At 39.7% G+C, this 27,489-nt stretch overlaps 1 protein-coding gene across 2 annotated transcripts in view; it reads left to right on the top strand.

Moving 5' to 3' along the window:
- Positions 1–27,489, top strand: part of OTUD7B (OTU deubiquitinase 7B) — a 59,996-nt gene that overhangs the window by 4,713 nt on the left and 27,794 nt on the right. The window contains exon 1 of one of the 2 annotated variants that reach the window (XM_019956536.2): positions 3,370–26,852. The exons of the other annotated variant lie outside the window; for it this stretch is intronic. The gene's annotated coding sequence lies outside the window, so the exon portion shown is untranslated. Of the gene's footprint in view, positions 1–3,369; positions 26,853–27,489 lie in introns of those variants that run through there. 2 annotated transcript variants of the gene reach the window in all.

Below are 27,489 nucleotides of genomic sequence, written 5' to 3' on the forward strand. Positions count from 1 at the left end.
TTTCATTTGACTTGTTTTCCTTCATCCTTGCCTACCCCAGCCTTCTCATAATCATTACCAAACTATGTGCTTGTGATGTCATGGGCAGAGGATTATTATTTACCACTGAAGTCAGGAGATTGTATTTCTAAGCTAAAATTCAGAGGTGGAAAAATCAGGCATTTTCATTTATGCAGTTTAGTTCAGGATTATTTGTAACTGTGTTTTTTAGAATTATGTCTTATACCTTAGACTATAAGAAATAGTTTTGCTTAGGAGAGACCACTAAACTATTATTTTTTGTGACTTGCTGTGAATTTGGTTCTATTAGGTGGTATGAAGGATCAGAAAAAATGACAGTTTTGTGCCCTTGAGGAATTTACAGTCCAGTTGGGAGTAAGGGGAATAGGAAGAGGTGAATACCTACTGAGCCTCTTTATGCCAGAGAAAATTTTAAAATATGAAAGTATATTACCAATTGGATAATACAGATCTCAAACCATAAGTATTTGGGGAGAAGAATACTCAGGTAATTATGAGTGATTTCACAGAGGAATTGTAGTTTACTCCAGATCTTTAGAAAATTGTATTAGGTGCAGGAAATGAAGATGAAGCAAATAACAAAAAAATTATTTCATTTTGGAGCTTGGAGAGATCAAGCAAAAACTTGGAAACAGGAATGTACTTGGGGTGTTCTTGGGGTGGTAATGAGACTGACCTGAGTTGCAGTGAATAGTCATAAAACAAAGATGGTTAGGTTGATTTGGAGCTGTGTTTATAGAGGGTCTTAAAAGTCAGGCTTATAAGTTTAGATTTTAAATAATGGAAAACAGCTAACCACTGAGAATTTTTTATAGGATCATAGTATGATGATAACAAAATTTGGCTTGGAGGGAAGGGAGGTGAGCACCTGGGGTGTATGAGGTGATGAGATCTGAACTAGGGTTGTGGAGGGGAAAGAGTGAAAAAAAGATTGTGAAGGGAAAATTGAAATCAGTGAGGACTGGATGTGGAAGATGAAGGAGAGTGATCCGTCAAACGTGACTATGGCGTTTTAAGCCTGGGTTTCTGAGATATTGACTGGAGTAAAGAAGTTGGGGAGGTTTCCTCATTTCTTAGGGAAATATGATGAGCTCAATTGGAAACGTTTTGAACTTAAAAAGTGGCAATGAAATGTCCAAATGAAAGCTGTTCCAGTTGTTAGAGATGAGCCTTAGCTTGTGGAGAGATGGGGGTAAATAATGCTTGAAAGTGTGGTTTTGGAGTTCATTAACATTGCTGTGATAGCTGTAGCCAAGAAAATGAATAAGCTCTCTGAAGACTAGAGTTTAGGGAAAGAGCAGAAGGCCACAGATTGTGGTACTGATAAGCACTACTGTTCTCTATTCTTCAGGCCATCTTAATCGAGTTTTTCCTTCTCCTTTCGTCTTTTCCATTCCTGTCTTCCCTACTCCATCAGTCCTTTGAATGTGTCTTACCTTGTGAGCACTGTCTTAGGCACTGAGGAAATAGATAAGTCAGACAAGTTCTCTGCCTACAGGGAGTTCGTGGGTCTAGTGGAAGACAGATGTGTCAATATATAGATGAAGTGAAGTGTGATTGATGTTGTGATAAAGGTATGTAGGGGGCAGTTCTGCCTTGGACGTTCAGAGGGTTGGAAAGTGCCTCCCAGAGGAGATGATATTTGAGCTGAGTCTTGAAAGATGAGTTAAGGATGTACCCTACAGATTAGAGAGAGAAGTACACTCAAGGCTGAGAAAACAGCATGAATAAATGCTTAAAGGAACGAAACAGCCAGACTTCTTCAGGTAACTTTTAAGTAGTTATTAATATTATAGTTGGAGGACAGGGTTGGAGGTCAGGGATGAGGCTGGAGAATTAGGTAAGGCTGATCATGGACAGTTTTATCTTGCGCTGCATGAAATGATAAGCCATTTAAGGGTTTTTAAACATTAAGTGATAAAGTTTCATGTTCTAGAAAGATTATTTTGTCAGTGGTATAGAGAGAGTAGATTGGAGAGGAACAGAGCAAAAGACTTTTGAAATAACTTACTAATACATTTTTTGTTGAGTGATCATGTTTGTAGAAATAGAATCAGAGAACAAGAGGGACTATTCCCCTTTCTTAGTCTCCCTCATTGATTTTCAGATGGAATACCTGAGATTTACTCCGGATCACAAAAGTAGTGAAGTGATGGCTTAGTCTGAAATTCAGTATTCATGGCTGTAATGTAGTGGGTGACTAATAAATATTAGCTCACCTCTCTAATTCCCTCACAAGTCCTGTTGCAGTGTTTGTTCCATTCTGCCACGCTGCATTGTGCTTGAAGACAGAAGGACTTCTGTCATTTCATTCCATCGTCCTTTATTCTAGTCGAGAGTGAGCAGTGGTATCTTCCCGGGTCTGACTGAGGAATATCTGCCCTAAGAGTGCCATGGGGATTTGGGGCTTTGGCCTGGGGCAGTTGGACGCCCTGGAGCGGAGTGACTAGGATGTTAGAATTCTTCAGTGATTCAAGTGATTCAGATGTGGAGGGATGTCAAGGTATTTGTTTTATTGTGTGTGCAGATGTATTTATCTCTCCTACTAAGTTCCCTTCTAGTTTTCTTTTAAACTTAGTTTTAAGCTGTATCAGTGAAACTTTGGTAAAAGAAATAAGTTATGATAAATTGGGTACCAGCAAAAAGTATATCTAAAAAAAAAAGATTTGTCATTATTCTTGGATTCTACCTCTTTCTTCCCCATGTTTTTAAAGTCATTGGGTTTTTGTGAAGGTAAATTGTTTGGGTTTAAAGTGCAATGTAAGAATTTGGATTTTGTGTTTTAAGTCTTTTTTTTGCTGGAGAAGAACAGAATAGGATAGAGGACATCTTAGCGGTCCTTAGGTTCCCCTGGGGAAAGCTGGAACATGAGGGGGATGTGGAAGGATGGATATCTTCCATTGACAAGCCTTCATCAAAACTGATTTATGAGTTCCTTACTCCTTCCTCTGGGCTCTGTCAACATCTTCTCTAGAGAAAGGCCTTGGATTGGAGACTGTCCACTTCAGCAGAGCTGCCAATTCTTAATTCTTTCTCAAGTGGGCAAGGGTACATTTTGTTTTTGTTTGTGAGTGTTTGGGGGAGGGGTGGAGAGAGAGGAGGCACAGAATAGCCACTCATAGTGAGTCTTTATCTGAATTCCTATGTAACTGGAAGTTTCCTTGGCTTTGTTTTAGGGGAGATGACTTGGTTACGCAGGCATTTAAGTTACGTGGGAAGGTGGTTCTCATTCCCTTCAGTTATCTGATCTAGGATGGCAATAAATACTTCTTTCTTGTCCATATTTGTCAGCCTCCGCCCACTGCCCCCCCCCGCCCCCCACTATGCTCTCAGTGCTTTTTGTGCACACTGGGTGAGGGATATGAAGGATCCTCTTCAGTCTAAAACGGAGCTTGTCAAGTGTTCTCTGGAAGTTTAGGGGAACCTAAACCAGCTCCTGATTACTCTTGTGTTAATGACTCCCCTATTCTTCCAGTCTCCGGGCCCTTTCTTAATTTAAACACTTTGAATAATAAGATATTTTAAATATTTTGGAAAGTTCAGGGGGAAAAACCCTGACATAATTTTGAGCCCACAACCCAGATTTAGTGGATATTAACATTTTGTCAGGTTTATTTTAGATTTCTTGCTGTTTTTTAAGATATAAACTGTTAAGTATTAGATATAGCCAAAGTCCTACTCTGCATCCTTATCCCCTTCCTCTTTCCTGGGAAATGAATACTGGCCTAAATTGGTATGTATCATTGCATTTTATGTTTTATACTTTAAAAAAAATGTGTAATGTAGGCACAAGCAACATATAGTTTTATTTTGAAATCATAAATAAAAATCAGAATCAGGTATTTTTTGCAACCCTCTCTCTCAGTGCTGTTTTTCAGAACTATTTACATGTAGATCTAGTTCATTTAATCACCTGATCTTTAAGCCTGTTTCCTCCACTGCCCTCCCCACTTGTCTTGTGAAATAGTCTTACCATCAAAGTCCCAGTTTAAACCCTATCTTCCATGAAAACTTTCCTGATTTTTCTCCTCCTGCAAGCTGTAATCTTTCCTATTTCTAAAGCCGCCTATCATTTTATTGATGCTGATCTGGTCGTAGTTGTGTATTTTTGTATTTTAGTTTATTTATGCCCTTGGCTTGCCTCTTTTATACTGTGAGCTCCTTGAAAGGAGATAAGTAGTTTCTTTTATCTTTGTATCCCTCATATTTACTTGCCACAGAAACATAAACATATTAGGCATTTAGTCACTTAGTGACTAAATGGTTAATTAATGAATAAAACAATAAAAACAGTCCTCTGAGTTGGTGAGCTGTGTAATTATGAGCAATATAATGTGGCCTTTATGAAAAATAAAGCTTATAAAGAAACATCCAGCACTGTAAATTATATAAAAATGTACATAAATGTTGAGTGCATTTAAGACTGACTTCCTATAGAAGATGAGAGCAAACATTCCTGAGAAATGAAATGAAAATTGATTGGTGATATCATCCCAATGAGGAAACTCCTGGGAATTGATCCTGATGGCATTTGAGGCAGTGTACTTCTGTGGCCAGACTCATTTCACTAGCTATCAAATTCTGCTATTGTCATCAAGGCCTTGACACCTTCCCTGGAGATTTACATTGGTGGTGAGAAAAAGCAGCCTATCTGTTCACTTAATAAATACTGCTGAGAAACAGGAATTCTTTGGTCTCTGAAAAAGAAGGCCTAATAAATGTACACATTTGTGTGTATATGTACATATACTTTTAACAGCACCATTTTTATCGATGAGACCAGATTGTATCTCGGCAAAATATTCTTAAGCTTTTAATTCTGGAATGTGTAGTACCAACATAACATTGTTTAGGCCTCACCAAAACCCTTCCCTCCCCTGCCAGGAAGAAATTAAATGTTAAGTTGAACTATAATGAAATTGCAATTTTATAGATAAAATAAGTCATACATCACCAATGGTTATTCTTTAAACTTATGTTTAGGTTGTTATGTTTAATGGTTATTGTGTTAAATGGTTATTGCTTAATCTTGTATTTAATGGTCATTGCTTAAACTGTGGTTAAACTTAATAGGTCAGGTCTTGATTTCCTGTTGGGGTTCTGAAGAACATTATCACAGACCTTTTTGAAGTGAATAATTCCAACTCTATTTATAATTCTAAAATGCACTTTTGAACTTTACAACAGATTTTCTTTTTGTAGTTATCTTTAGCTCCGATTTTGGATAAAATGTTCTTATTTCTCAGCAGACATTTAGTATATTGAGGAAGGTTGTGGGCGAGTGTGTGAATGTTTTAGGGCATACAACCTCACCTCAGGAAAATGAGCCTGAGATGAAAACTCTTGCCGTCAGTAGCTGTAATACATGTAATTGATTGAATTGATTTTAATGAGCTTACAATCTTTGAGTAAATGATTCCCCCACTATCATTTCCTGCCACCCTCTCATGTCTCTTCTCTAGTCTTGATAAGGGAGATCTGGGGTGGTGGGGAAAACCATGGAAGAAAAAACTTCTTGTCACCATTGACTTTATCTGGAGACTTAAAAGGGAAGAGTGTAAGAGCCCTAACTCCTAGCACCAGATTCCTACCTGTGGTTCCCCCAACAGTTCTTAGGTTAAAAGGGAAGAGGAATGCGGATGTCAGGGGAAAGAGCAAAGAAACAGTGTAGATAGCGGGAGTTAACAGATATCATAGAATAGGACTGAGGAACAGAAATGGGGGGAAAGGGATATGCATACAGATTTAACAGGTTCTGTTTCCTCCTGTCATCCCAAACCTGGCTTAGAATTCTTTATAAACCTTGTACCTTAACTATACCAAAGGTATATTGAGGAGGCCACATCAGCTTTGAAAGTATCATCTTTGTGTTCTAAAATCATTCTTTGAAAAGTCAGGTCATTTTAAATGAGGTGGTCTACTAGTGCCTTTTGAATCATTAATAACTGACTTCAAAGGAAAAGAATTCATCTGAGGCTTTAGAACTTTGTCTTGATATTTACATGAAGATAGTCCCATGTGAGGAACTGAGGCAAGATAATGGGAACATATAATAATGCTAACAAAAATATTTTAGGTAGTATGCTCTCATTTCTTTTAAAAACTTTCCTGCTCTTTTGAGTTCCTTTGTGAGTATTTGGTTTCATCATTGAACTGGGAGCTCACCTGGCTGAGTGTGTAGACTCTTCATTTTCTGAAAATTTCCCTTAGTACTAGGGGCAAGATTATCTAATATGAGGAATACTTGGTCCCTGTTTACTGACCGGGGATAAAGACTTCCCAGACTCCTCAGAATTCTGAAAATAGAATTTGAGAGTTAGACTTAAGATTTGCTGCACCCTAACTACTTTGGCTGCCTGAAGTAAATTCTAGCTATTTGACACGAGGTAACCTCTCATTTTAACATTAAGGTCCTTCTGTCACACTTGTAATTTTTTGTAGTATTCTAGTTCATTATGGAAATTAAGATTGAAAAAAGTCATCTGTGCAGACTTTCCTTGATGTTTGCTTCCTGGCTGAGATGATAAATTCCTTTTTACTGAACACGTGTTGTGTACTGGAATTTGGACAAGATGCTCTAAGGAGATGCCAAGGTTTTGTTACCTACTAAATAAACTAAACAAGTATTAGGAGAATTGGCTCCTTGGGAATTTATATTCTGGGTTAAAATAGGATGCAAACACAGAGACACATTTTTAGAAAAAAGAAAAACAGACTGTGTAGTATTATGTATAATCTCACATAGTATTTTAGAATGGAAAAGGAATTTACATATTGTCATTTTCTGGGTGAGGAAAATGAGGCCCAGAATATTTAAATGACTTGTTCAAGGTAGTTACCATCACCAACAAACATTTTATTGGCTATCTGCCCTCTGAAATGGAGAAGGCAATGGCACCCCACTCCAGTACTCTTGCCTGGAAAATCCCACGGACAGAGGAGGCTCGTAGGCTGCAGTCCATGGGGTTGCTGGGAGTCGGACACGAGTCAGCGACTTCACTTTCACTTTTCACTTTCATGCATTGGAGAAGGAAATGGCAACCCACTCCAGTGTTCTTGCCTGGAGAATCCCAGGATGGGGGAGTCTGGTGGGCTGCAGTCTATGGGGTCACACAGAGTTGGACACGACTGAAGCGACTTAGCAGCAGCAGCAGCCCTTTGAAAAGTTAGGCCTCAGGTATAGAAAAATTAAAGTCATCAAGAACTTAATAATTAGTTATGAAGACTGAATGTTTGCATAAAAAGAAAACTAGTAATACAAAGTCATGGGTATTAAGTCTCAATACCCATGACGTTACATATGTTCTCCAACCCATGGTTTTGAAGATAAAATAGTCCTTCCCCCTGCTTGTAGGTAGGTTGCTTTGGTTACAAACTGTAGGTGAAGTAGGCTCAAAGGCTGCATTAGTCTTTCTGGGGTAAAGGGATAGAGATATATAGTTATACAGAAGTTTAGAGAGAGTGGATAAGGGAACATTTGTACCCTTAGTATAATCTAGGCCTTGGAGAAGAGAGAAGACTGGGTAAGTGGAGAGGGGAACATTCAAGGAATGAGAACAGGGAGCTGAGCCTGTCTTGTTTGAGGGGCAGAACAAGTAGACTCAGTGTTTCATCTAGGAGAGCAATGAGATTAATAAAGTTGGAGAGTTAGATGAATTGGAGAGGACCTTAAATCCCATGTAGAGGATTTCAGTTTATCTTTACAATGAAAAATCCTTGAGCAGGGAATTATATATGTAAATTAGTATTTTTGGGAAATTGTTTCAGCCATGTGGTGTGAAATGGAAGGAGAGAGAGCAGTTAGAAGACTGTTCAATTCTGGGAAAGGAGTCTTTACAGGGATGATGGGAATGGAGAAAAAGGAGAGATTCAAGTGATTTGAAGAAAACTAAACACCATTTGGTAACTGCTTTTATAGGAAAGAGGTAGATAAGAACAATGCACATGTTTTTAATCTGGGTTATAGCAGTAGGGGAGCTGGGTTTGTGTGGTTTCTAATACATTTATTCTCCAAAGGAATGCCTTGGTGGAAAAAAGCACTGAGTCTAGCCCAACATTCAGATCGTACTGAGTACAGAGTTTAAGTAACTGGTTTGCATGCCTTGTAAGTAGTGGAACTTGGTGTAGAGCCCATGCTTTTGACTGTTGTCCAGTGCTATTTCTATTATATACAGCTTACGAGGAGGTGGGTCAAGTGGTTAAATCACAGAGCCTGGAAGTGAAATGGGAAGTTGAAGACCACATTATGATGAGGTTTAACCACAAGCTGTTTCAGTTCCACATACGTTTTCCTTGTATTTAGGCTCTAAATGTGTATAGTTCTCTCAGGCTCACAGTGTTACAATGACCTGGGTTTCTTAGAACTATCTTCTGAGTTTCACTTCCTCACAGTCAAGGAAATAAATTTCCTTTAGATTTTGGACTTAATTGCATATACTCTCTGATCCCCAATGTTTGAAGATAAAATAGTCCTTTCCCGTGCTTATAGGTAGGTTGCTTTGCTTACAAACTATAGATGAAATAACCTCAAAGGCCACCTTAGTCTTTTTGGAGTAATGGGAGGAGGAGAGTTTTGGACCTGGATCTTTCAAGCTTATTTACTCTGTCAGCAGTTACGAACAGTTTCCTCACACAGATCTTATTACTAAAAAAGGGCTGTAAATTGTATGGATCAATATGGTATTTTTGCTAATGGTATGTTTTTAGAGAATCAAATGGCCTTGTGAAAAATCATTTATATTTTGTTTTTAAATATGTAGTCAGGTATATTTAAGGTGTGACTCTTTCTTATACTTTTTTTCCTTTCCTTTGCTTTCCCCCTTCTACCAGGCTTTTACCCAATGTGGTAACAGATACCTGCAGACTCAAAATAGCATTTTCTGGATCAGCTAACACATACTATATATCTATTGTAAGGGTCTGGCACTGTTAGATAATTTCATTAGCCAAGATTGAATATTTCTAGATTTTATGCTAAGTCCCTGCTAGCCACTGTATTCCAACGTTTGGCTTCTACAATTCTTATCCTATCTTAATCTTTGCCATGACTCTTCTTTTATAACTTTTTTTCTTATGTCATTTTATTTATTTATTATTTAGGCTGTGCTGGGTCTTCGTTGCTGCTTTCCTCCAGTTGCAGAGAGCAGGGTCTCCTCTTTAGCTGCAGTGCGCAGGCTTCTCAGTGCGGTAGCTTCTCAATGCAGTGGCTTCTCTTGTTGCAGAGCATGGGCTCTAGGGCATGCAGGCTTCAGTAGTTGTGGCACGTGGCCTCAGTACTTGTGGCTCCCAGGCTCTAGAGCACAGGCTCAGTAGTTGTGGTGCATGGGCTTGGTTGCTCCACAGTACGTGGGATTTTCCCGGATCGGGATCTGTCTTGTATTCTACATTGGCAGGCAGATTACTGACCCCTTCTTTTTTTTTAAAAAAAAAAAAAAAAAAAAAAAGGAAGCCCTCCTTTTATAACTTTTGCCCTGGCTAGGGAATAAAGGGGAGAAAACTTTCCTGTTTAATAGTGAAGACCCTAGGCTGAGTTATACTAAGGGTTTTGTATAATCACCTCATTTATTACTAATAACAACTCCATAGGTTAGATATTCTTATACCTGCTTGCAGATAATTCATCCAGAGTATTTATTACTACGTTAATATTAATTCACCAGGATATTTTGGCACAGTTTAAGGTGCTGAGGGATATCACAGTGAATATCAGGTAAGGTTCCTGCTAAGACATAGAGAAGTTAAATAGCTTGTGCAAGGTGCCATAGCAAGAAAGTGGCAGAGCTAGGATTTAAATATAGATCTGATGGATTCCAAAGGGAATGTCTGCAACAGTTTTTATAATGTGTTTCCATTTACATATACTATATGTTGTCTGTAATTGCACATATCAAGTTGTAAAAATAGGTAAGTTCCCCCAGTATTTCTTTTTTAAAGGGTTCTTGATGAGTCCAAGAGAGAAATCTGCGTGGGGCTGGCAGGCACAGCTGCACAATTATTTTCCTGTCTTCTCCCCTCTTCTCCCCAGTCTGTCTGAACCCACTCATACCTGGGTGTAAACTGGACAGCTTGACCTGCTTTGGCATTTGGATGTGTTTGTGCTTTGAGGACTGGGAGAGTTGTTTCTTTGACTTCCTTGCCCACTTGCAAGTTCTTTCTTGTAGCACAATGATGAGTAATATGTTGTTAACATTGTAATGTGGTCATGCCAGTTGGAATTTTTTTTTTCTTTTTCCCTTGGTTCTTTCTGATGAGTGTGTGACTCTTGGGTCAAACTTGCTTTCCACAGCTCATTCAAACAGAGAAGACTTTCTGTATTCAGAGGACTAGAAAATAGTCTCGAGGTTGGGAAGACTATTAAAATTCAATGTCTTCTGCCTAGCTGAAATTCAGTTTTGTTGGCATTTTGGGTTTATTCTTTAGCAAGTGTGATCCAAGAGAGTACTTGTTAGATTAAGGCCATTATTACTATGTGCCATATTTGGAATGAGCAGTGTTCTGGAGTTAGCAGCTTAAAAATAGGCACAGGGTTTTTTTCCATGGGCATTACATAGTAGAAAGCATTAAAAGATGCTTAAATCTGTGAGAGTGATGTGCTGAATTCCAGTAGGAACTGAATTCTAAGAACTAATCAGGTGGGATCAAGGTTGTAAGTGTTAAAACTAGTATTGGGGGTCCAGTCAGTTTAGCATTTTGATTCCAGAATTTCTGGGCATGGCTCATGAGGTTAATGAGGTGATTTATATGGGTGTGTCTAGCCTAGTGCTTGGTACTTGATTGGTGCACAATAAATGTTAGTTAAATCTTTAAAAAGATACTTGAATAGAGAGTGTTGTCAGTTTGTCTTTCTAGAGCAGCAGCTTCATCATTAAGTATTCCTTCTTTTGAAGAATATTTGTTGAGTCTTTAACTGTGGGTAAAACATTTGGGACAGATTTATAATAGCAGATTCTTAGACTGTGATCTTAACATTTATAAATTGAATCAGTTAGGCCTAGTGTTTAATGGGGAATTTGTGATTTTACTTTGCTAGAGTCAGCTCTTTGCTTTTTTGATAGAAATAACTTCTTGACTCTTTGGTGGAATTAAAAATGCTTGCTTTTTAATTCCAGTTAAACTGGGTTTGATTTTTTTGATATTTGAAATAGTTGCCTATGATGTTTCCTTTTATCTTCTCTTCATTTTTTCAGTAAATAAGACAATATATTTGAAAAATGTATTGTGAACTGCAAAGCTAGCGGTTGTTATCTCCACCACCACCAGTACTAATATTATGGGTTAGTAATAAATAGGATTCATTCTCACAGGGGTTAGTTTCCATGATTAATTTCAAGGAGAAAAACTCAGGGGACAATGGGATATTTGCCATATGATTTGTGTACTGATTGATACCTTTTGTACTTTTTGTGGAAGGGAGAAGGAAAAGCAGAGACTTGTCACCCTGAAAACTTGGCCTTGTGCTATGTCGTTGGGAAGGTTGCCTTATACTACTTTGCTGTGCTCTGTAGTGGCAAGAAAATTAAGCAGGATTTATTATCTGTTAGAGGCTTATAGTACATTTTACTGGAAGCATCTGTCTACACAGAAAACAGTTCATCCCAGTTTGTTGGTAAGATCAACCACATTCCTACATTATGGACCTTATAATAAATAACAAAATTATATTGGTCGGTCCAGGGTAGTATCTGCCTGGCCTCCTAATGTAGGAAGATTGAGGAAACAGTGCCATTGACCAAAATATTTGGTTAGCTGTTATCATCAAAAGGCTTTGCAGTCAACTTCTGATGACTCGTATTTTTGGAGAAGAACATGTGATTTTTATAATCCAAAATAAGTTATTCGGTGAACTTTGAAAAGACTACTTACTTTTCAAAATTTCCTTTTCATCTTTTTCTGTCTCTTGTCCCTGTCCCTTGGTCAATCTTTGTCCAATAAAGGAATTTAGCTGATACCCGTCTGGCATTTTCTGTGGAACCAGCCCATTAGATGAACATCTAGAAAGCAGGGATACTGTCTCATACCTCAGTTGGTAAAGAATCTGCCTGCAGTGCAGGAGATCCTGGTTCGATTCCTGGGTTGGGAAGATCCACTGGAGAAGAGATAGGCTACCCACTCCTGTATTCCTGGGCTTCCCTTGTGGCTCAGCTGATAAAGAATCACCTGCAATGTGGGAGACCTGGGTTCGATCCCTGGGTTGGGAAGATCTCCTTGACAAGGGAAAGAGTACCCATTCCAGTATTCTGGCCTGGAGAATTCCATGGACTATATAGTCCATGGGGTCGCAAAGAGTTGGACACGACTGAGCGACTTTTACTTTCAGTTGATGTATGGTATGTCCTCTTCACTCAGACTGCCTGGCATTGAGTGGGTCCTTAATAAGTGCTTACTGAATGGCTGAGTCAGGAGGTTAAGGTTTTCATTAGGGGAGAACTGTGTGACTCTCGGTGCTACTGTGCTGATCAGATCATGGCCCTTTCTAAGAGGACGAAGCAATGTAGCTTTCTCAAAAATAAATGTGAATGCAAGGAAAGTTTTTGCTTTGATATTTGCAGGCATTTTACATTTTAGGACAAGGAGAAGTAATATGTTAAAGGTTTGTGCTTTCTTGATTTTTGTGTTTTGTTCTGTTCAAAGTTTAATTATTGCTATGATATCTTAATAATGTACGAGAAGCATAGCTTCATACTATCAATAGAAAAGAAAAAGGAAAATCTCTGTGTATGTCACACGTAATTTAATAAAACTTCAGACCTAAGGGATATAAGTCTAGAAGAATACAGTATCTCAAATCCAATTTATATTTTTAGTGTTGTTGAGCAAAACAAAAATGATGATTTAATTTGAATGTGTCTTTGTGATTTTCTTTATAGATGGATGACTTCCTTTTTTTAATATGGTTTGCTTAAGTAACTAAATTTCCCAGGTACACATTTTTTTCTTTGATATATATCTGTAGAAGTAAGAGATTTAGCTGGGTGGCAGGAGAAGATGGAATTTTCATAGATAAATCCACAAAGTGGATTACATGGAGAATTGAAAATTATCAGTATATGTGAAGTCAAGTGAAGATTTCTGGAACAGGAGTTAACCAACTTATGTTCTACACACTGTTTTCTCACTGGTTAGCTTTGGGCAAGTCACTAAATCTCACTCACCTGGTTCTCAGTGTTCTCATCTGTCACTTGAGGGTATGGAATGAAATGATCTATGATATCCTGGTTCTAAAGTCCATAATTCTAAAGGGCCAAATAAAGAAAATAGACTGACTTTTGGTCCCTTACCACCAGCCTGTTCCACATAAGAGCTGAATGTGACGTGTTGATTATGTAAATAATAGAAGTGTTTAACCTATATTCCCAGGTCGACTAGACTTGTCAGATTGTGTTATATGCTCATAATTGATTTTATGTGCATAAATATAAGAGGCTTGCTTGCTTTTAAAAGAGCAGTTATTACCACAAAAGGTACAACCTAGGAGGCACTAGTGGTCAAGAACCCACCTGCCAATGCAGGAGACATAAGGGCTGCGCGTTTGATCCCTGAGTTGGGAAGATCCCCTGGAGAAGGAAATAGCAACCCACTCCAGTATTCTTCCCTGGAAAATCCCATGGACAGAGGAGCCTGGCAGGCTACAGTCCATGGGGTCACAAAGAATTGAACATAGCTGAAGCGACTTAGCACACACTTTCATACAAATGAAAGGGACCCAAATAATGCTCAAGATACCCGGGGTTGGAGTTTCTGCTTCTTACCTGTAACCTGGAAATAGGAATATGTATGTGTTGGCAGGCTTGGTGGGGGTGGAGAGGGTTGTGGTGGCTAGTAGACAGTGTGGGTGAATGTGGATAGTAGTTAACAGCAAAATATTCAAGAGCTCTCCAACCTGTGGACTTTGCATGGCTAAACTGATTTGACTGTGCTATAAATCCCTGGGGAACTGATATGAACCCTGTGTTGTATTCAAATTCAAAATACGTAGGTCCAAGCTCCTTGCTATCTGGGTATCACTTAAGTTTGTAAGCTTCTCTGTGTGTGTGTGTTTTCCATTAGAAAATAGGGGATAAAAAAGTCTCAATGGGTATTTAATTTTTAAAATTTTTATTAAATGAGGCCATATTTGTGAAAGTGCTTTTAAAACAAATAAATTATAGCAAAAGAGAAGCTATTCTTAGTGAACAGATAGCTGTACAAATACATCTATTCTTATAGAGCTTGATTATACATATCTATGGGTTGAATGGTGACATTTAATAATTCAGAAGACTGTTTTAGGTATTTTTTTAGGTATAGATTAGCTCTTGATTATCCACACACATGTACTAGCATGAATAATTTAGAACCACAAATATTTGTTAGGCATCTGCTATGTGCCAGGCAGTTCATTAGGCCTGTTTAGAATTTTTTAAAGTATAAAATAAAGGTGCCAGCCTCAGGGATCTTAGTCCTACCTAGAATGCATCTTGTCTTTCAGTCTCATGAGCTCTTACCCATCCTAAAGCCTCAGTTTGAGAAACTTCCCTAACCCATCCAGGTAAACTAGTTGCTTCTTATACTTCTTACCCCACTGGGCACTAGAAACGTGTTGAGATTTCTCACACCAGACTGGAGTCCCTTGAAGGTAGGACTGTGGCTTCACCCTTTGTATCCTCAGGTTGTGGTGGACCCAGCTTGGTAAATTTTGAATGAATGACTGATAGTCAGATTGGTGAGATAAGAAGGCCAACTAATATGACAAGGTGGTATATGGTATCAGCAAGTGCCAGTGGATAGTAGTTACTATCCACACACTGTACCTATGGGAGTTCAAATGAGGTTTAGATATAGCCAGGAAAGGTGGTACCGTGGAACTGCATTTGAAGAATTAAAAAAAATAATAGTGATAAAAATATCTTTCTTTGAACTGAATTATATAATTAAAAAAAAGACATTTCTTTTTCCATTTGTTTGAGGCTTTTATAAAAATTAGTAATAGTATGGTGAAGGAAGTTAATTTATCAGAAGAAATTTATAAAGTGAATTAATTTCCTGTGGGTAACTAATTGCAGATGGGATAGTCATTGTAATTTTTTTTTTCCTTCTGCTATTTCTTCCCTTAAACGGAAGTTCTGTAATTGACAGTGAAATGGCCATTAGTTAGGAATCAAGAAGGGGAGAGAAGGTTGTCAACTACTGAATATTTGAGGGTTGATTCTAGAGAGATGGTGTGTTTTGTTATTAAACTAGCCTGTGTGGTTTCGTAATATTTATTTTTCTCTGATGTCAAAAGTTCAGTAATCAGAATATTTTTAAGGGCTTGTAGAACTGTTGTTTGTTTGTTTGTTTTACAGGTTATTCTTCTAAAAGTTGAACTTACTGGGAGTTGAACCTTGGACTACCCTTCACCCTAGCTGAAAGGAAAAAAAAAAACCATTGTGTGGGCAAATAGGCATAGTGGTCTGGATCTAAAAAAGTAAACACTAACGTGGTTTCTGTTCCTATTCAAGTTACTCTTGTTGTGCCAATAATATAATAATAGACTTTCGTTGTGACTCTCTCTGCCCTTATTTTTCCAAAGGTCACTTCCATTGTACAAGCCTTCCAAATTATTAAATTTCCCAAATAACTATAACCCAGGGAGCCTTTTATCAGTAGCACTGAATAGAGAAATGCCAGTTCATAAGGAGTTCTCTGTAAGCTTCTCCCTCATTTGTATATTAGTATTTGGCTGTTGATGGGATTTGTCCTTTAGGAACAAATTTTGCTGTTTGTAGCCTGATTTAAAAATAAACAAAACTAGAAACTTTTGAAAAAAAAATAGTTAAATCTTGTTCTGACACATACCAGTGGTAATGATAAAGCCAGAGGTCCAATTCTTGAATCTTTACTGGTGTGTTTCCACAATAGCCTATGGTATACTGATAAATTGTTTTGGGAGTGGTAAATTATATGATCGGATTCAGTTTTTTCCTCTTACGTTTGTTTTTGGGGGAGAAAATAGACATCTGGAATGAGTAGGGTAGTAAGGGTTAAGGGTGGGGAGGTAGGGCTGGTAGATTAAGGCATGAGAATTTTGGTCAATATGTGGGAAATTGCTGTTCCTGGAGGTCTGGGGATAAATGAACTATTTAATTCTCCTGCTGGTGCAGGAGACACAATAGGCATGGGTTTGATGCTTAGGTTGGGAAGATCCTCTGGAGGAGGAAATGGCAACCTACTCTAGAATTCTTGCCTGGAAAATTCCATGGACAGAGGAGCCTGGCGGCCTACCGTCCATGGGGTCGTAAAGAGTCGAACACCATTGAGAGGCCGAGCACACGCACAGTGAGCTCGGTCTGTACCTCTAGGAGAGGACAGACTTTGTTTTTTGCTCTTTTTTTGAGGGACTATCTGGGAGAGGATACAACTAAGGGAATCTCTTTATGACATTTTCTTGAGGACTTAAAAGACACTGGAATGGGAGTGATAGAACAGGTACTGTGTGTATGTGTTAAGACTGGGCCAAGAAATGGCTGTAGGACTGGAGGGTTTGTTTGTAAGAGTAGAGGGAGCTTCTGAAGGAGAGACAAAGGCTGGGCACCAGCGGAGTGAGGCAGAGCTTGTGGGAGGGAATTAGGTGCAAAGAAGGCAATTGACATGTTTTGAGGACTTACTGAACACTAGGCACTGTCCTAAAAGCTTTTTATATCTTACATTATTTAATCCTAACAGGAAGTCTGAAGTGTAGATAATTCCCCCAGTTTATACCTGAAGGAACAGAGGCGCTAAACAGTCATATTGCTTACCATGATTGCACAGCTGTTAGTAGTTGATAAGGGATTGGAGCCTAGATCTGTCTGAATCCAGAGCCTATTCTGTCTCTCCAGGTGGAGGTGAAAGGAGTTGAGGCAGCGAGGATGGACTTGCACGCGGCAGATGCCCATGTCTCCTCAGTCTTCCTCCCTGGACTTAGTGGAGTTTAGTACTTGGGAGTCAGATTGGCTGGATTTATAAAAATCCTGGTCCTACCACTTTTTACTGTGGATTATAACATTTAGTGATACATCAGGCTTCCCTAGTGGCTCAGAGGGCAAAGAACCACCTGCCAGTGCAGGAAACATAAGGGATGCAGGTTTGGTCCCTGGGTCGGGAAGATCCCCTGGAGAAGGAAGTGACTACCCACTCCACTATTCTTGCCTGGAGAAGCCCATGGACAGAGAAGCCTGGTGATTTATAGTCCATGGAGTTGCAAACAGTCAGACTTAACTGAGTGACTAACACTATAACATTTAGTGGTACATAGGTCTTTTTACGGAGAAGGCAATGGCACCCCACTCCAGTACTCTCGGCTGGAAAATCCCATGGATGGACGGAGGAGCCTGGTGGGCTGCAGTCCATGGGGTTGCGAAGAGTCGGACACGACTGAGCGACTTCACTTTCACTTTTCCCTTTCCTGCATTGGAGAAGGAAATGGCAACCCACTCCAGTGTTCTTGCCTGGAGAATCCCAGGGACGGGGGAGCCTGGTGGGCTGCCGTCTCTGGGGTCACACAGAGTGGGACACGACTGAAGCGACTTAGCAGCAGCAGCAGCAGCAGCAGCAGATCTTTTTAGTATGGAATTTAGTCAAATCTTCCTTTGTTTCTAAGAAGGTAATATTTTGTTTTTTTCACTTGGAAGGGCACATATTAACTAAAAAAAATCTGCCAGGATAGTCTTTCATTTCTCCCACCCTCCTAGTCAACAATTGTGTGAAATTCTAAGGGTTTCTGTCCTTTCTCTTTCTCCTTGTCTGGATTCCTTGGAACTGACATCACAGACATGGAGGAGTCACTGACCTTTGAAAATTCTTGACGGTCTTGAATGTTGTGGTTTTCCAGTGAGTTTGGGGAGGAGTTGGAGAGTATTCAGATACAGCTGTAATGCATCAGTGGACCAGGAGAGTGGATATAGTGTGAGAATGTGGACACTTTGGGGGATATTTTAGATGAGAGAATGTAGGGTCAGTAGTTTCTCACACATTTTAACATAACTGTATTATCTACAGCTATGTATTATCTATAGCTATGTTAAATATCAGTATTTAATTTTGAGTCACTTTTCTCTGTTACTAAACAGTTGGGCACTCACCATGAAGACTGATTTTAGTATTAGTCTGAGCTAAACAACGTTTAGGGAGAGAAATCTGTTGCAAATAAGATCATATAACAATCTTAAGCAAATGTATTTGAGATGCCCACTGTTTACAACATGGTGAACACTATGAGATGCCCGGTTTAACACTGATTATCTGGTTATTGTCAATACTAGGGCGGTGGGGAGGGTGTAGTGGGATACCGTACAAATAGAATTCAGTTTATCTGAATGAAAACTAAGTACTTACCAGGTGCTAGGATGCTAGGAATACAGGATGAACAAGACAAGATTCCTTCCCTCAAATTGCTCATGGTTTAGTGGGGAGACAGACATGTAAATAAACACAAGTACTGTGCAGTATGATATGCTGGAGGGAGAGTACAAGATGAAACACCAAGGAGGAAGTGGGCACTTTAACTTGGGAAGCCAGGGAAGGTTTTGCAGATGAGGTGGTACTTACAGTAGCCTTAAAGAAGAAATAGGAATTCACCTGCTAGACCAGGAGCCAGAAGGAACAACATTCACAAGGGAACTGAAATTTGAAGCATGTAATATACTCGTGGAACTATCAAGTACAAGAGGGGGAAAGGTGGGATGTAGATACGGCCGGAGGATTAGGTAGAGCTGGATCATGAAGGGCCTTATTTGTCTTGAGTAGGAATTTGGATGTTAAGCTTTAGTCACTGAGGATCCATTGAGCAGTGGGATATAATACTGTCATATTTGCATTTTAGACTGATCAGCCTCTACAAGCAACCACTGTGAAAAATGGCTGGAGAAAGGAAGAGGGAGAAATTAGAAAGCTATTTCCTGGGGTCCAGGTTTTGAACACCTGAGAAAAGATAAAAGAGATGTAGCCTGCAGAAGATGTTGGATGGATCTGAGAATTCTTTAAGATCAAAATTACTAAACTTTAGTAAAGGACGATTTGTGAGTGAGGATAAGGCCAGAGAGAAATCCAGGGTGGCTCCCAGGCTTGTGACTTAAGTGATAGGAGGGATGATGGTGCTACTTGCTAGAAAAGGCAATTCTGGAAGAAAAATAGCTTGAACAGGTGGAGGGATAGTGCTGAGTCTGAAGTGCCTGTGGGATTCCTGGTTGAATTAGAAAGAGTTGGGGACAGCAGATGCCTTTGAAGTCATCGACATTTGGGTGCTCAGGGGCATGAATGAAGTTCTTCAAGGGGATGATATAAAATGAGAAAATGGAAGGCTTGAGGTTAGAACTGTGGGTGAAGTAACCTTTGGTGCAGGCACAGAAAGAAAAATTCACAAAGGTGACCAAGGCACAGAAAGAGAGGCAGGAAGAGTGGTCTGTGTGTCTCAAATGCTACAAAGAGACACTTTAGATAAGCAGTAAGGAGGATGGTGATGGTCTTCTGTATAAGACAGCAGTGTCCTTGTCTTTCTATTGAAGCCAGTTTTAGTTGGTCGAGGACTGACCATCAGGTGAGAAAGTACCATCAGTGAGTGTAGTCTAATTTAAAGAGTTTTGCAGGGAAGACGAAAATAACAGCCAGCAGATAAGGCAGGAGGAAAATCTGAAGGAACACCCCTTGCTTTGTTTCATACTTTTTTCTGTGAAGTCGGAAGAAAGGTCATCTACTGGGAGTAAGGGAGGTGATAAGGATTTGGTGGGAGGCTCAGGGAGAATGGTGAAAGGATAGGATAGTAGCCGAGAAGACTGGTTAGGTACTAAAGCAAAAGAAAGCAGTGTCTCATTGAAAGGAATGAGAACACGATATATCTGTAGTCATATTACTCCGTATTATTGTGGGCTCTTGTCTTGTACAATAGCCTCATTTAGTAGTGGAGAAGTTGAATGTGAGATCTATCCAGATTGTGCAGATGAAAGGATAAGGGAACTAGGTTTTTATGGGAGAATAAAGTGATCACTCATTATGTTTATGTTTAGATAGGCAAGAAAGGACAAAGTGGAATCGAACCATTTTTCTCATCTTCTCTGCTCTCATCCTAGTCTAGCTCACTGTCATCTCATTTTACCATAGTTTTCTAAACAGTTCTCCCTAAATCCACTTGTATTCCTTATAAAGCATTCTTCCCACTGCAACTGGAGTGATCTTTTAATATTTTAAATCTGATTCTGTCCTGTCCCTGCCTATCACTCTTCAAAGGCTTCTCCTTACTTTTAGGATATTAATAAGATCTCAGTCTTCAGTAGGGTCCACTGGGCCCCCCTTTGTTCTCATTTTTCACTGTTTTCACCTCTCTGTACCTCCTTGCCACAGAACATTGATATGTTTCCTCCACTCAGAGCATTCTTTCTTTCCCAATTTGTCTCCAGTTCCTACTTATTTTTCAGTTCTTAGATATAATATCACTTCCTTGGGAAAGCTTTTCTTGATTCCCTATATGCTATAATGCCCCTCCCCCAGTGTTTCTCCCTATTATAATCACAGTTGTTTGTGAAATTTTGTGTGTTTTTCCTCTATACTAGAAGCTTTGTGAAGATAGAGATTACATCTAGTTCATGGTTATGTTCCTAATCCTGACCATAGTGCCTAGCCCAGAGTAGGCACTCCATTAATTTTTGTTGAATTAATGAATAAGATGAATTGAAGAATTGGATGGTTTAGTCTTGAGGCAAAGATGTTCTGAGGTGAGATAGCAGGTTTAGTAGTAGAGAGAAACAGCTGGAGGGGAATGAGGTTGTAGCCAGAGTAAGATGTTGGGAGTTGAAGATTTAGAGGTAGAATGGTTTCAGGGCATGGTGGGTCTGAATTGCTGAGGTACAGATGAAGATCTTGGCATTTGATGAGTTTATGAAACTTTAAGGCAGAAATGCTGGATAGATTTTGCAGGTGGGTATTGAAATTGTTCAGGAGGGTGATAGGATTTGAACTGAGGAGAATATAAGGCAGAGTCATGAGTCATTAATAAACATGAGAGATGGGCACAGCACTTTCCTGTGGTGAAAGAATATAATGGCTAAAAATCAGTGCAGTTCTGGGAACCAGTAATGACTGTCCCTAAAGGTGGCACTAGTGGTAAAGAACCCACTTACCAAAGCAGGAGACATAAGAGACAGGGGTTTGATCCCTGGGTTGGGAAGGTCCCCTGGAGGAGGAAATGGCAACCCACTCCAGTATTCTTGCCTGAAAAATCCCATGGAGAGAAGAGCTTGGTGGGCTACAGCCTGTAGAGTCACAGAGTCAGACACGACTGAAGTGACTTAGCAGACACACTTGGAAGCAGTATGGTACAGTAGAGAGAGCATGTGTTCAAAATGTCTGGGTTCAGATTTTGGGTAACCCACCTGACTTTTCAAGCCTTATTCCTTTCTGTGTAAACTGGGAATAATAAGCCTGCTGCAGGAGTTTTGTTGTTAATGAATAAGAAGTGTTTTTGAAAGTGCTTAATATTAACTTGTTATTCTTTTTAAATTATCTATTTATTTTTAGCTACATGCAGGCTTCTCTCTCTAGTTGCATCAAGTTGGGGCTGCTCTCTGGTTTTGTTGCACGGGCTTCTCATTGTGGTGACTTCTGTGGTTGCAAAGCACAGGCTTCAGTAGTTGCGGCTTGCGGATTCTAGAGCTCGGGCTCAGTAGTTGTGGCACACAAGCCTAGTTGCTCCAGAGCATGTGGGATCTTCCCTGGTCAGGGATTAAACCCATGTCCCCTGCACTGACAGGTAAATTCTTAACCGCTAGACCACCAGGGAAGCCCTGACTTATTTTCTTGGTTACTATCCTCACTTCAAGAGAGCATGGAAGTGGAAGTAGGGATGAGAAGCAAAGATAGTAGCAGAAGTGAACTTTGAACAAGGTACGTGTCTTCATTTATTCTACTTGTTGAGTTTGTAATATAGGGTTGGCATAATCGTTTATGCATGAATACAGGTAATAGCAAGTACTGATATAAGGAAGAATTTTGTAAAAGAAAAAAAAGAGGCCACTGGTTGGCTCATGATAACATTCTAGTGTTGACCTACAACAAATTTTTATGGAAAGAAATGCTTTATATAATCATTTTCCATGAAAATTCCATCATTTCTGGAAGTAGATTTTACTGTTCTGGAGAAGAGATCAAGCACCATTATGTTAAAGAGAGAGGAAGGCTGGTGATTTAGTTAAGAAAAGCATTTTCTAACAATTAGAGCTGTCCAACAATAAAATGGACATTGTAGCAAAGAAATGAGTCTCCATCAGAACTTGTACTCTTGTGGAGATAGGATGATTTATCTGTCAAAGATGCAGTAGAAGGATTCTTGCGTGGAGGCTGACATTGGATTACATTATTGCTTCAGTCCCTTTTTGCTGAAGAAGTTCAGCTTCATGTTTCAACTTGAAAACTTCCTTTAACTTGTAGTAAATGTTAGTGATTTCTCCACTAACTGGGAAAGTTAGAAGAGTTGCTTACCAGTCCAGATCAATAATTTTAAAACTATGGGCGATTCATCCAAGAATTGGCTTCACAGGTGGCACAGTGGTAACGAATCTGCCTGCCAATGCAGGAGATGAAAGAGACGCAGGTTTGATCTTTGGGTCAGGAAGATTCCCTGGAGTAGGAAATGGCAACCTGCTCCAGTATTCTTGCCTGAAAAATTCCATGGACAGAGGAACCTAGCGGGCTACAGACCATGAGGTCATAAAGATTGGACATGACTGAGTGAGCACTAACGAGCACACAGAGTCCTTCTGATTGGAAGACTGGAGGATTTGACTCTGATTTAGATTTGTCAAAACACCATTCAATCAACAAATATTTGAGTGCCTCTTCTGTTTCATTTGAGAGTTTGAAAGCCAGCGTTTTCTTTTTTTCCTTTCTGTGTGCCGAGAGCCAAGGACTGTGAGTCTTCGTCATCACCTAGTCCCATTTGGAATTTGAGAAGTCCCATTTGGATAGTCCCATTTGGAATTTGAGAAGCTCAAGCCAGGTGTTGGAAATGGTGAAAAAAAGGCTGCAGTCCTCACCTGTTGGGTAGGGTGAGGGTGGAGTCCATGGCATGTACCTTGGAGACATCAAATGTAAGAATGTGCTGCCAAGAAGTTTGGTTTAGTGCTTTGAATCTTTGAGCAAGTCATTCTAGATAATGTTGGACCTTGAAATTATTTTTAAAAACTGTATTTGGAAAAGACTGACCTGCTGTGTTGGCATGTGAGGTCTAAGATGCCATGATGTTGATGGTTTTCATTGGCTTCTCTCACTCAGAAGCCTCTGTTGGCTTGGAAATTGCCTATGAACCTGTGGCTTAATCAGCTTCACTCTTCTGTTGGGCACCTTTTTGTTGATTGTTAAGGAAATAGCATCTCACTCCAGTATGCTTGCCTGGAGAATCCCATGAGCAGAGAAGCCTGGCAGGCTACTGTCTAGAGGATTGCAAGAGTCGAACACGACTTAGTGACTAAACCACCACCACCATTTGTGTTGTGTATTTCCTACATTGTTTCAGAAAGTTATTAAAGTGGCTTTACCTAGTTCCTTTACTTTTTTTTTTAAGAGATAAAGTTGAAATTCATTTTGCAGGTATGCTCTTGGTTTTGGATTATTCATGTGTTTTAAGTTATTTGGACTGCTACCATCTCCTGTGACCTAAGATGGTGTGTGTGTAAAATGGGCTTGAGGAAAGAATCTTGTCTGTATTAGAAGAGGGGGAAACCACTCATTCACCTGTGAATTTTGAAGTAATTCAGTTCTTAAGCATTTTATCTAAGGAACTAATTTATTTAGTAACTTAGCATTTTGAATTTGAGGTTCAGTTCAGTTCAGTCACTCAAGTCATATCTGACTCTGACCCCATGGACTGCAGCATGCCAGGCCTCCATGTCCATCACCAACTCCCGGAGTCCACCCAAACTCATGTCCGTTGTGTCAGTGATGCCATCCAACCATCTCATCCTCTGTTGTCCCCTTCTCCTCCTGCCCTCAATCGTTCCCAGCATCAGGGTCTTTTCAAATGAGTCAGCTCTTCGCATCAGCTGGCCAAAGTATTGGAGTTTCAGTTCCAGCATCAGTCCTTCCAATGAACACCCAGGACTGATCTCCTTTAGGATGGACTGGTTGGATCTCCTTGCAGTCCAAGGGACTCTCAAGAGTCTTCTCCAACACCACAGTTCAAAAGCATCAATTCTTCTTCACTCAGCTTTCTTTATAGTCCAACTCTCACATCCATACACAACTACTGGAAAAACCATAGCTTTGACTAGATGGACCTTTGTTGGCAAAGTAACGTCTCTGCTTTCTAATATGCTGTCTAGGTTAGTCATAACTTTTCTTCCAAGGAGTAAGCGTTTTTTTAATTTTATGACTGCAATCACCATCTGCAGTGATTTTGGAGCCCCTAAAAATAAAGTCTCTCACTGTTTGCATTGTTTCGCCATCTATTTGCCATGAAGTGATGGGACCGGATGCCATGATCTTCATTTTCTGAATGTTGAGCTTTAAGCCAATTTTTTAACTCTCCTCTTTCACTTTCATCAAGAGGCTCTTGAGTTCTTCCTCACTTTCTGCGGGTGGTGTCATCTGCATGTCTGAGGTTATTGATATTTCTCCTGGCAATTTTGATTCCACCTTGTGCTTCATCCAGCCCAGCGTTTCTCATGATGTACTCTGCATATAAGTTAAATAAGCAGGGTGACAATATACAGCCTTGACCTATTTGGAACCAGTCTGTTGTTCCACGTCCAGTTCTAACTGTTGCTTCCTGACCTGCATACAGGTTTCTCAGGAGGCAGGTCAGGTGGTCTGGTATTCCCATCTCCTTCAGAATTTTCAACAGTTTATTGTGATCCACAGAGTCAAAGGCTTTGGCATAGTCAATAAAGCATAAATAGATATATTTCTGGAACTCTCTTGCTTTTTTGATGATCCAGCAGATGTTGGCAATTTGATCTCTGGTTCCTCTGCCTTTTCTAAAACCAGCTTGAACACCTGGAAGCTCACGGTTCACGTATTGCTGAAGCCTGGCTTGGAGAATTTTGAGCATTTCTTTACTAGTGTGTGAGATGAGCGCAATTGTGTGGTAGTTTGAGCATTCTTTGGCATTGCCTTTCTTTGGGATTGGAATGAAAACTGATCTTTTCTAGTCCTGTGAGTTTTCCAAATTTTCTGGCCTATTGAGTGCAGCACTTTCACAGCATCATCTTTTAGGATTTGAAATAGCTCAACTGGAATTTCATCACCTCCACTAGCTTTGTTTGTAGTGATGCTTCCTAAGGCCCACTTGACTTCACATTACAGGATGTCTGGCTCTAGGTGAGTGATCACACCATCGTAATTATCTGGGTTGTGAAGCTCTTTTTTGTATAGTTCTTCTGTGTATTCTTGCCACCTCTTTTTAGTATCTTCTGCTTCTGTTAGCTCCATACCATTTCTGTCCTTTATTGATCCTATCTTTGCATGAAATGGTCCCTTGGTATGTCTGATTTTCTTGAAGAGGTCTCTAGTCTTTCCCATTCTATTGTTTTCCTCTATTTCTTTGCACTGATCACTGAAGAATGCTTTCTTATGTCTCCTTGTTATTTGGAAGTCTGCATTCAAATGGGTATATCTTTCCTTTTCTCCTTTGCTTTTTGCTTCTCTTCTTTTCACGGCCAAAAGTTCTTTATGTATTGTCATAATTTCTGACAATTGTGATATTGAAATGGAAGTAAATTAGACATTGATAATAAGCAGAGCAAAAGAGAATGTAAGGATCATAATTTATGAAGCTTTAGGGAACTGAAGTTATTTTTTTTAAACCCAGAAATGATCTTAGAAGTCATCAAATCCAAGTCTAGGATATACAAGAGGCAACTGAGACCCTGTAAGTTATTTGACCAAAGTCACCTAGCTAATATATATAGGTGTAAGTAAAAGTCATATGATATGAGGGTGGTAGAAATAATGACAGTATGTTAACGTCTCTTTAGAAAGGAGAGTTTGTAAAACTTTGAGAGATGGATTGAGACTGGGACAGACCATTAGAGAGGGGTGATGTGAAAGGTGAAGTACCCTTGACTTTCTGATCTGAATTTTAAACCTGGAATTGATTGGTTTGGTGGTGGCTGATGCAGAGGTTCAGTTAGTCATTTAATCATTTATTCATCAGGCATTTATTGACTGTCTACAATATTTACAATATTGTAGATTCTGAGCTAGATGTTGGGGCTACAGATATGAATTAAACATTTCTTTCTACTCCTGGACTTCTTGGCCTCTTGGAACAGAACCAGAAAGAATACTTTCTATTTTGTCATGTCTCTCCCTCTCAAAAAAAAAAAAAAATCCTGTGTGAAGTTATTAAATTAGTGGCCTACTGGTTTTATGACCTACAAATCACTGCTGTTTCTTTGCCTTACTGTTTCTATGGAATGCAGAAAATTAGGATCTGATCACACCAATAAGTAAGCTGTTCCTTGGGGTCTGGGGAGGTGTGATGAGAAAGTACCTGAGAATCATCCTTAGCGTTTAGGTTGTTTAGAAGGAGATGTTTCTGGAGAGACAGTCACCTGAGCCACCCTGCTACCCTTGGGAACTCCACTTTTGGCATTTCCCCTAGAGCAGGGGATTGCTGGGTGTGGTGGGGCAGGTATGTGCCTGGTGGCTTTATGAACAAGCCCTCTTCTGCAGAGAACTGTAAACCTGTCTGAAGCGGCAAATTTTGGTGAGAAGTTGTTCTTCTCTTGGTTATTGCTTCCTCAGCTGGGACTGCTAACTTCAGAGGAATGTGGATTGGTGCCAGGCTGATGGGTCAGGGACATAGTTCCTGCCAAAGTCAAGTCTGAAGAAGAGACCTTTTTCAGGTGAACTTACTTGGCAGTCATTTGTCCTGATTGGAGAAAAAGCATGTTTCCTGGGTTCATGAAATTAGTGGACAAAGATTGACCTTTGTTAGGAACTCTTGGCATCTCTACCCTGCTTTGCGTAATTGCAGAGTGCTTTATTTTGAGTAGTTTCAGATATCCGTTTGCTCCTCCCATTTCCTCAGCTAGCATGAGAATACTAGTCAACTTGAAAGTTATTCAGTGTGTAGTATCATTGATTCAGCAAATATTTACTGAGGGCTGGGTGCCAAGGGGTACATGCTGGGGATATGTTAATGAATAAGACACACAAGCTCTGTACTTTCAAGAAACTTGTGTATTGGAGGAGGCGGCTAGACAGCAGCTAATTAAAATAATTTCAAAATATATTGAGTGCCTGAAAAGAAATAAACCAAGTGCTATGTTAGGGGATAGCACAGGTGGGAAGTTCTTCAGGATGTGAGTCCGCTGCTGCCTTCCATTAGTTTGCACAAGCAAACTGAGGAATAGAAATGGCATACTCTAGAATGGCAGAGGAGGAGCGTTATATAGGGGAAATGGTGAACTGTATGTAATGAATGGATGATAACTAGACTTGTGATGGTGATCACTGTAGTGTTTATGGATGTTGAACTAT

This window comes from Bos indicus, chromosome 3, assembly GCF_029378745.1.
Source record: "Bos indicus isolate NIAB-ARS_2022 breed Sahiwal x Tharparkar chromosome 3, NIAB-ARS_B.indTharparkar_mat_pri_1.0, whole genome shotgun sequence".
NCBI classification, from domain to species: Eukaryota; Metazoa; Chordata; class Mammalia; order Artiodactyla; family Bovidae; genus Bos; species Bos indicus.